Here is an 11,576-nt window from a genome sequence, read left to right on the forward strand (position 1 = left end):
ATAAATGGTAAAGAGAACTTATAAGCGTCTGCAAGACAGATTAAAAGTATTGTCTCTATGACTACATTTGAAAGTAGCGGCCTGATGAATTCATGAGGAACACAGATAAATGAGAGACATAGATTTTTAAAACTGGATGGTGTTAATAAAAATGTAGTATATTAGTTGGAGATTTATTTGAGAGATTAAACGTATTAACCATTTTTTTACAAATACAGTTTAACGCATACATAACGGGAAAAAATTCAATTATACCTTTCAATATCCTAAAATTGCGCTAAAGTAAATTAATAATTAATGCCACCATTCCAGGTTCATTGAAAGAAACTTGTGAGTGCCACTAAATTACAAACTACTATTACCCTTTCATTAATGAATTTTATTGAAAGTTTAACGGTTAAAAATTATCTACGGAATCAAAAAATTATGGTCGTCTGTTATGTTCAAGGCATAAATTAGAGTTTATAACCTTTAATTCCAAACTGTAGATTCTTATAGTCTAATAGTTATGTTCCAATTTTGCTATAAATAAAGTTTTTAGAACGAACAAATGCTAAGCAAATAAGTAAACTTAACTATCGATCTGAACTTAAAAAACGAAAATAGTTTAACTACGTTACTTAAATTACTATACTCAAATTTATCTAGTAGTAAAAAAACAAAACAACACACGAGGAAAAAAAAACACGTAAATGATGACAAAACAGAGTGCAACGCTATCGAACAATACGCAAACTAACATACGAGTTCTTCGCTTGCAGTGCCCACAATGCTGGGCAAAGGGTGAAAGTTCAGACGCTTTTCGTGACGTCAAATCACGTGAATTTCCAGCTGACCAGCTGACCTCCATGGACCAGGCCGTCTAAATTCCCGAAAGTCACGGGCGGGTCCGTCATCTTCCAAAGAAGAGTTTCTTTTACGAAAACAAAAGGGGAGAAATTCGCGAGAGTGTTAGGTTTCAACCTCGAGGGAAAACGGTCAGTGGTCTTCAGCAGATCAGCTGTTTGAACCCGTTAATTTATAGTCAAGACAAAAAGCGAAGGAGCAAAGAAATAAACATTTCTCTTCTTTTTTTCCGTCTGTTTGCTACTGAAATGTGGTTGAAATAGTAGACACTTGCAGAAAACGTTTGAAGACGCACGCTTGAATATAAAGCGTTTGGTTAAGCAATGCGCTGACAATCACATTGTTGTCACAGAATCACAAACACTGTTGGAAGCGAGACTTCGATGCTTCTCTAGTGGGGAACACCTTTAGCGACGATGGATGTCTGCTTCGGATTATCCAGAGAAGAGTGAAGTGGCGTTGATCCGGCGTGAAAAATTTTCAGTACCCTGTCCGGGAGTCAACAGGAGAAGACTGATTTGACAGTTGTCTTGGATTTTCTTATTTATTGCTGCGTTAAGTCAAGTCAGGCTGTATAAAAGGCGTTTCTGAGTAGATGCAATTGAAGAGTTTCGCTGTGCAGTTTAAGATGCAGGTGTCTCATCAATTATTTAAAGATGTAGATGAGTCGGAAGTTGTTAAAAGTTTTGCAGAACGAATTATCGTTTATCTATCGGAATAATTGTTGGCAGTTTAGTTGATTAATGCAGTTGTCAGTCCTCGGTTATCATTCGGATGACGGCGGCAAGCAGCACTGATAGGATGATTCCACGTAAAAATTGGTAACTGACAGGCTTGCGATTTGTTTAGGTTGCGTGTTACGCATTGCATTTAGAACTAAAGACAAAATTCTTTTAAATACATGAGAAAATTTATTAAAAATGCGATAACCATTTGAATTATTGTCTGTGTTTCTAATTTGTATTTTCTTATTTTTATCTTCAACATTCAACAATATTTGATAAGAAAATCTTTCTGCTTACCTATCCTTGATGAAATCCACAAAAAAAAGCTTAAATGTTTTGTCATATTATCACACGGAAAACTTTATTTCCAGCTATTTACAATTCGTTTTCTTACAGAAGAATATTCATCATTTTCTATCGTTGCTGCTATATCTCAATCAAAAAATCCTCAAGTGGTAAGAAAAATAATAAGCTTAAAATATAAAAGCTGCGCCCTCTCGTGGCCAGCAACATCAAACGGTAAGAAACGAAAATTAACAAGTAATATCGAACCCATAGACAAGATAAGAATTGTAAGTTATTATCCTCATAATGTGAGGTTAATCAGTTAACAATAATATTGAATCCATGGGTAAGATAAGGATTGTAAGTTATTATCCTCATTATGTGAGGATCGAGCAGCAAGTCTCTCTAGTCCAGAGTTTAAGATAATTCTGAGTTCTTGCTTCGTCTAAAACAATTTGCAAAATTGAATTAGTCACGCCATTTAATTTTTCTGTTTTATTTTACGTCCTCTGATTCATTAAAGCTGAAATGATATCATAGGAGCAACAGGATCATTGGTTCGTCACCTTATCTGAAAATCTTTACTGACAGACCAAGTGCGTATCACTGAAGTCTGTTGACACAAGTCGCTGAGTTATAATCCTTGTAATGTCAAGACTGAAGTCCGTTGACACAAGTCGCTGAGTTATAATCCTTGTAATGTCAAGTGGAGCCGTAACCGAACGAATTATTGCGTTTGCAATGTCTGAGTGTGTCGTCTAACACCTCGTAACAGCTCGAACACTGCGACCAGAGCGGGACCGCACACATGAATTTCTTATCTTTGAGTGGTCCGCCGCATGCTGTTCAACCAATGATTGCCAAAGTATTAATAAATTCTTTTAATTAGGCTCACGTGAGCACTTTTCTTATATTATTAAAAATCCTTTATTGACAAGCTGATGAGAAAGACACACTAATGTTATGCATATTTTGATATTTATTTCCATGTTCTCATTTTTCCGATACAGCTTTAACCGATGTCTTGGTTTCATTGCCAATTCTGTAAAATGGTAGTGCCGTCCAGCTCGTATAGTAATCCCTGAGATTAGCTCTCGAGCTGAGTATATTTCCTATATCCGCGCGGAATTGGCTACCAAATGAAGTGTCAGCCACTATCTGCCGCACAGTTCTGAGACCAGGCTGACAGATCAGGCGGCATTTATTTAAACAAATAAACACATATTAAACCATATACACAGATTAAAACCTAAATAAAACATAAACGACACCATTTACGTAATGTTCAAACGTAAATGATCACCATGACGTTATCTTATTGTTACGAAATGTGCAGGCGCGGTGAGATAGCTTCCCTGCAAAGCAGATTTAGGGTTGCCATAAAAATGGCAAGGGAATGCAAAGTTGCCACATTTGGCGGGAAATCGCCCATTTGGCGAGAAAATTGGCAATATATTATGGACGGATGGAGAACCTTCTGGAACGAATTCTTACCGGTTTAGCCCAGAATGTTCTCGAACACAAGCCGAAAGCTATATAAACCCTGCTGGTCCGCAGTCAGTTAGTGTATGTGCCTCGTCAAGCGAGCTGATAGTCAGTCAATGAGCGAGTGTCTCGAAGTCTAGCGCCGAGGTGGTCGTCGAGTGCATCGAGAGAGTCTTTTAGTGCATCGTCGAGTTTCGTCATAGACTGTGCTGAGTCGAGAGCTATACTCTTCTGTATCGTCGAGTGTGTCGTGTGGAGAGTCTCGAGAGTACGTGGAATTCCGAGAACAACCAAGCAGAGTTGGAAGCTGTACTCGGGTTATTGCTCGACAGCTGTCTCCACCGTTATTGCCTGACAGTGTGAAGGCTGTGTCACTGATTGTTCCAACGTGTTTATAACAGATCTTCGACGACTGTAAAAAGTGTTTTTAGAGCTGTCCTGATTAACATTGCTTAAATAAAGTGTGTTTTGATACTTCATCAAGTGTCGTCGTTATTCACTCCAAATACACACGAACCCCGTACGAACGTAAAGGAAGAGAAAAACGTAACATTACGTTTCCAATGGGTTAATCATTCATCCAACTTCATAAATAATAGTAGTTCAGAGAGCTTTTGCTAATCCACTCAGCATTCCCATAATTTATCTTCCAAACTATGAGACTGCATTGCCCAATAAGCAGCGCAGACGATGAGTTTAAAAACAACATACGTAACATCTGATAATTTTTAACCCAAAAGAAGCACGATTGCCGAGAGCATCTCCACTCTCGAAGCTCGTTCTCGAGTCTCGAATCGTGCTTGCAACATAGAGTCCCGAAGCACGATTTTGCATTGTTTAACTCTAATGCGTTGCTTCACTTTTCAGTCGAGTCTGCTTCTATTCGGAAAAACGTAAAATATTATTTCATCTTATTTAATCGATCTGTATTTAATTAACAAACTAAATTAATAATGTGAACTATTTTAAAGTAATAGATATAGTTCTTAAAAATATTACTTTTCTGATTTTTAACCTGCTTGATTTAAATAAAAGTAAGTTTAATTCATGATATATCTAACTGAAAAACATTAAAAATTTTTATAAAATGCATTACATAATTTTTAACTTTTTCAATATACGAATGATGTACAGTATTTTCATATCAGTTTAAATGCATATTCATCTAATAACTTATAAAATATTTCGTTATTCCGCCTGGACCACGCCTATTGACAATCACTAATTGCTAACCATATAAAACATTAAAAGATCCCTTTTGAGTGACAGTAAAAATCTAAGCCCTTTCAGACTTTTATTTTTATTTTCCTTTTATTTGATATTTTAATAATACTTATTATCCATAGTATACATCCCTTTTAATTGTTAAAACAGTTTACATTATTATTAAAATATTAACGCACATATATTTTACACTTCCATTCCAAAATATTCGATTACGTGCGCCTGGTAAAAAATTATCGGTGTCTTTACACAGCTTTTTGGATTTTGTTTTCATATTTATTCATTACTAGTCGAAATTAAACACAAATTAAAAAAAAAGTTCTGAAAGGTTTCAGATTTTAAATTACGTCCAAAAGGGCGTTTCTGGCCCTTCTGGGTGAACGCCCCTTTGGGCTAAAATTTTGGACTTGTTGATAAATAGTATTTATCTTCTTTATAAATGCAGATAATGTCTTTTTTCTTTTCACATAAAATGGTAAATATTTACGATTGAATTTTTAAAGAAAAGTACTGCCGCATATTAATAAACCTATTAATATTAATAACCACCTATTATTAAACTAAGTTAGCCATTAGTATCGGGAAGAACAAAATGCTAGAACATGTCCATAGGATGTGTACCATGTAAAATTAAAAGCTGTTTTGTTTAAATATTTGCATTCCAGTATTTCAGTGTTAGTTTAATGTATAAAATTTTAATTTAATTTCTGTGCGCCATTAAAACTCAGTTCCTTCAGGAAGAACTTTTCATGATGGTATGAACACTTTTGTATTAGATCATAAGATTTCTCGTTAGAAACCGTAATTTTAAAGTCAGGAGTATTTAAGGGCAGCAGCTGGATTTTCCAAGAGCCGAAACTATACAATGTTTATTTTATTTTAAAAAGAGTAAAATTGTTTTCGAATTAAAAAAAAACGGTTTCAAGTAAATTAAAAGTGATTTTTTGTTGTTACTTTATTTTAAATTAAAATAGCGTATAATAAATCGAAATAAATCTTCTTGTTTCTACTTTGTAGCCAAGAAAATAATTTCTTATCAACACGAATTTGCCCATATTGATTAAAAATGACCAAATGCTTTCAACAGTATACGCTTTAAAAAAAAAAAAAAATCGGTTTTTTTTTTTTTTTTTTTTTCCCGCACTTAAACCATAAAATTCATTTCAACAGCAATGTTGCAAAATAATTTTAAAATGAGGATATCTTTAGAATTTCCGATAGAACGAGTCTCACGTGCTGGATTTAAAAAGAATAAAAAAATTTTTTTCTGCAGTGTTGCTACTTATCGCTTTAAAATCGTTGAGTTTGTTTGTCAAAAACTAGTTCTCGTTTTACAAATATGAAACAGATAATAAAACAAATTCGAAACTCAAAATTCGGTCTTCCAGGTGTCCATGTTCGGGTGGACGATTACGTAATTCCAAATTTAATGGCTCTAGGTACGTCGTTCTTTCACAGTGCGAAAAACATACCTACATTCATGCAGATTCTTCATTGTTTAGTTTCTTAAAATATAATGCAAAGCTCTAACATTTGGTGGCAACAATTTGAAAAGTGAAACGCCGTTTTGTTGTGAACGACACAAAATATCAAAATGAAATCAATAGCTTTTCTGGGCAAATTGCCCTTTTGAACTCTTAAAAAAAATAAAGCAATGGCTTTTGAAATAAAGATGTTAATCCGAATGAAGAATAACGCAGTAGGCTTAAAAACAGAACGGGCATTTTATTACTACTACTGCTATTATTATTAATCTGCACATTTATATCCGAAAAGAATAAATCAAATAAGATCGGATTGCATGGACTGCAAATAAAGTGCAATTCACTGTATTGCTATTATTTTAGTATAAAATGCAAGTTTACCACAGTTTTGCATACAAAATAATAATTCAGTTTTTCCCCCTACATAACTAAACAATATCAAATATAGCCTTTAATTATTTAACTCTTTTATTTATTAGTTACAAACCTGACGTATTTTGTTTCTTTCAGAGAGTTACAAATACGTATATCCGTACTAGTATTCAAATACAATTGGAGGCTGATCATCACTGCAGCGCTCGGCTAACACGTTTGTCTTTTCTGCTGTCTGAATAGCAAAAGAAAGGGGTGGGGGAAATGTTTTGTTCTGTCCGTTTCCACTGTTTCACAGGTAAAGAATGTCTGCAGAATGGCAGAAGGCAATGAATACATATTCTTTGTCATAGGTCTCCATAATAGTAAGTTAAGAAACAAAATTATTTGCTTTCTGCTTTAAAGTTTAGCGTACAGTATGAAATTGTCTAAAATTGTTGTACATACAACGTAATTTAAAAATTGTAATTGCTAGACATAATGTATCATAGCGAGATTTCTGTTTCAAATCATATTTCGATGACATTGCCGTCTCCTGCATCGTAAGAAGAATTTAAACAGCCCGCAGTTTGTCCATATACGTGTTAATTGTACGCTGTGTTTCCAGCAAAACGATTTTTTCCCCAGGTGAGGCTCGAACTCACAACCCCGGCATATCTCACGAGCACTGACTTATAAGTACCGTGCGCTAACCAATTGCGCCACTGGGGAACTTGACCGAAACTTCTCGCAGTGAAATACACAGCTGTCTAGATAAGTTTGCTTATCGCGGTAGAAAGTGGAGTGCATTTTGAACGGGGCCCAGAGTTCTTTTAATGTTGAGGTCGTTATTATAATATTAATTAACTAATTCTTCTGGTTTTTCAAATCTGTATAAATACTTAGGTGTTTCACAATATCCATTTATTTCTAACAATTAGTAGGGAAAAACTTTCAGACTGTTTGAATTTAATTGCCTGTAATAATTAACGACACTATAATCAGAAATGTTCATCCTTATCTTCAGGTTTCGCTGACTGCGATAGGCAGGAAACCGGGATAGTTTTGAATAGAGTTTCAGAATTAAGTTCAAAACTTCTAAAATAAAATGGTTATTGTACCCCCTTCAAATTATCTATTAAATTTTTAATGAATTAAGGTGAATGCATTTAGGCTTTTCAAGTCATTTATTTCATTTTAATTATTTTCTCTCGAGCTGAACCCTGGTAGTTCGACCCGAGTTCTAATTCCGGCGATCGACTCGCTTCACTTTTAAAGCCTTCCACAAAGGTATTCCTGCTCTTATGCAGATAGCCTTAGCGTGCTTTGCAGTGATCCAAATAATCCATTCGATTGTGGTTCATATTATTGCACTGATGCAAAAAGAAATCCCAACATCAAGAAGAAATCGGCTTTCAGGAATGAAATGTAGGCAGAGCAAGTAGTACTTAAGTAACATAAGTTACCTAAGTACTAAAAAAAACTAGTATCATGTTTATTTGTTTAACATTTCAAGGAAACAGGGGTTAAAGTATACGTGAAAAGAGCCATTTAAAATACGAAATAAATGGTGTCGTCCCATATGCGGTCAAGAAGGGGAAAATGACGTTAATAAGGAAGGGAAAAGTAAACAGGCGTGTTTGAGGTCATGAGGGGAGATGTATTGTAAGAGAAAGTTGTTTTTAGGTCAGATTCAGTATCAATATGTCAGGAATAAAAACTAGAATGGAACTATGAACATAGCTCTCATCTATTCTGTACTGTCAGTCAGTAGTTACCCAAATGTGTGCATGGCTATACATGGTACCAAAATGCAGATAAATCATATAGGTCGCGAAAGTTTTGAAAAAATACTCTTTTTTTTTAATGTGTTATTAAACAATTTAATAATACCAATATGCACTTTTGTGGATTATTAATAACATATATCTACTTATAATTGTGAATCAAATTATCATTATCAGGGGATTTTGTAGTTTATATCTATTTGTATATTAAAATTTCATTATAACATTTTTTTTTTTTTTTTTTCCCGTCTAGAGATTTCTTTTTTCTGAACAATATGTATGTATGTATATATATATAGTTTAAAAGTAAGGAGAGATCCAACTCATTAGTAAGCAGACATGAACTCCACCAAGTAACGTAATACATGATAAACAGCAATGTAAAAAACTAAGAATCTAACACAATTATCTTAACGCAGAAATTAAAAATTAAGAAAGTAAATTTGCAAAGATTAATCTTTCTTGTTTGGAGCTTCAAAACAGAACTTGTCAAGGGAAAAGTGTTTTGAAACTCCATACTTGGTCAATTAATTAGATAGCCAGGACAAATTTCGTTCCGATTAATTCACCGAGACTCAGAAGCATACCTCTTAATCAATTAATCAATGAATTAGTAGAATTAAGAGTCTCATTGAACTGTCTCTTTTCCCTATTTGTCCAAGTGAAAAATTATGCAAAGTGAAACATTTTACCATTTTTATAAAAACAAGTATACGAATTTGCGTAAAAATAATGAGATACCAATAGATAAAACCTGTGAACTCATGAAAAAGTTTTACTATTTAACAAGGAAAAGTAATTAATTAGTCTATGTTTAAGTAATTAAAAGAAACAGTCCTGTAAACACTTAAAAAAGGATTGTCTCGAAAAAGATAGAAGAAAAACCTTTAAGAACTAACTATATATGTACGTTACGAGACTGAAAAGGTGGTAAACACTGTGTAGAGTTGCGCGCCTCCAACCTGCACGCAACCAAAAGGTGACTGTTGAAACTGGAAAATAGACAGTCTTGCTAAGGGTTTAAGTCCTTTTTTATTCAACTTAAGAAATTACAATTGCGTGCTCTTGACGCTCACAAACTACGCCGACCCGGCGGTAAAATAAAAATAAGAACCTGAAAAGAAAATAATAACAAGACTCTAACTACGAGGCTCTCTAAAAGTAACTAACCTCACCGCGTTTTACAATACCGCTGCTAATTCAGCAAACTTTGAATATCACGTTGAGCGATTAACAATTCTCCTAGGCAAGCACACAAGCCGAAACGCGGGGTTCTTCAATTTCTGGCTAACTACCTCCGCGCTCGTGAAGTACGAACAGCACACCTCGAACTCGTTTCCATTCTATTTAACTCAGAATACTTCCGCTGATAATTTGAATCCTTGCGCGTTCTACTAAAATTTACATACTCTGGCATTGGCAGTTCCAGGGGAAAGTAAAGCTTGACAGGAAAGATAGTTTAAACTTAAAATAAATGTTAGTTAAAATAAATATAAACCCTACAACTGTTATAAACAAATACTCTGAACGAATTCCAATTGAACAGCATTAATTATCACTTTAATTATTTATGAAAAGTATCCTAGTTTTTAAAAGCTTCGTCCATCTAACATGAAATTAATTACTTAATCACCTTAAGAATAAGAACTACCGCCTCTAGTACTGCCTAAGAAAGGCAACGCAACCTATGCAGTCACCAGGCTGACGCAAAATTTTGCTGTCAAGGTGTATGGAATAACAACAAGAGTCTTCCTGCTGTCCTAGGAAATTGCTTTCCATACCATAACTCCTGGTGTACATCTACGCTGCAGACGGCTTATTACAGGCATTCACCTGGCGTCCTCCTAAACAACATACCGCCATCACTAGCGGTGTGGCCGCTACAGATCTTCTGACTCCGAGATAGCTCTCAAATAATCCATTTATTACAGTTCGCTGTGTCACTCTATACTGTGTACCAATAAAAATCTGGAATTCTGCTATAGATGTAATGTGGTGTGCCACAGAGATGCAGCGAACACGGCGATCTTCCTTTCGAGTGATAGCAAGTGCGAAGACGGACTCCTTCTTGAAACAATATTTTCCCGTTACCACTGCTGCTAACACATATGCGAAGTGAGTGCATTCCCTCAAAGTCTTTCTGCAATGCTATGAAAAGAAAATCCACCATCTTGTTGCCCTATTACACGGCCTCGTTCGAACTCGCTGCCGATATTGCCTTCTTCGTATATTTAAAGGCATTCTTGTCTCAAATCTCGCTCATTACACACAGTCTGGAAGATAAATAAAGCACGCGAAGTAGTGGCGAAATTAGGGGTGAGGAAAGCCATATCTACAACCCACAATTTTTTTTTCTTGTATCAAAAAATGATAAAAAATAAAGGTGGCATTATTTTGCCATTTTTTCTTCATTGAAGGAGCTCTTGTATTTCCTTATCCTCTAGTTCCTCTTTTACTCAAAGAGATCATATATGCTTTATTTTGTTAAAAAGTTTATTAGTTAAGTTTATAAGTTTATCCTTACTATTCATTAAACAGTGAATGACCATGTACTGTAACCAGCTAGTGAATGTTAAAAGTTGATTAAATGTCGGAAAAATTTAGTGTCCATATTTGTTGAAAACGCTTTCCAGGAAGGAATGGAGTGTGTCAGTCAAATTGAAAAGTATATTAGGGGACATGAAGAGCCAGCTTGGGTCTTGTTGCTTAACACTGCGTTGTGTGCCACAAGCCCCAAATGTGATCTCAGTTGCCAAAATAAACCTTGAAAACAAGGGGGGAATTCAGAAATGGCTACTTGAGCTCTTTTAAGAACCCAGGTCCCTCTGCTTCATTAGTACTTCCACTTTCTCACCCTGGAGAATAAATAAGAACAATTCTGCAACGGTAGTTCTTACCTTATGATGGTGATTGAGTACAGCAGCGTTTCGCAACCGTTTTTTGGCCCCCGGACCAGGAAAGTTTGGGACAAAATTTTGCGGACAAAGTTAGACAAACAATATGTCTAACTTTTACTGGTAGAGCGGTAACTCTCTTAGCTTAGTAGGGTCTAAATAACTTTAAAATTAATTTTACACAATCCAAGACTCTATAATTGCACCCCCCCCCCTCCAAAATTAAATTCTAAGTACGAACGAAGTTTACATCCTGTATTTAAAGCAAACGAAATTTGATGAGAGTGGCGCTACTAGCTCCACACTTATTCCTCTACAGCGGAATTTGAATTACGTCATCTTTCAAATGTACAAACACACTTATTTACTTTCATTTTATCTAGCACATTTTCTTCTTGGTGTTAGGATTTCATATTCCACCAGCGTATTATAACTTATATTTTTTTTATTTTTGAAAAATACGATTTGGTAAACACATGTGGTTGTTAATACCCA

General features: G+C 35.0%; 1 non-coding gene across 1 annotated transcript; it reads right to left on the reverse strand.

Moving 5' to 3' along the window:
- Positions 1-7,040: 7,040 nt before the first annotated feature.
- Positions 7,041-7,132, reverse strand: TRNAI-UAU (transfer RNA isoleucine (anticodon UAU)). Its single transcript is given in 2 exon segments — positions 7,041-7,076; positions 7,095-7,132. It is a non-coding gene; the product is annotated as a tRNA-Ile (tRNA).
- Between the last annotated feature and the right edge of the window lie 4,444 nt (positions 7,133-11,576).

The sequence above is a fragment of the Stegodyphus dumicola genome, chromosome 5, assembly GCF_044657685.1.
Source record: "Stegodyphus dumicola isolate Sdum_Otavi_A_Nest chromosome 5, ASM4465768v1".
NCBI classification, from domain to species: domain Eukaryota; kingdom Metazoa; phylum Arthropoda; class Arachnida; order Araneae; family Eresidae; genus Stegodyphus; species Stegodyphus dumicola.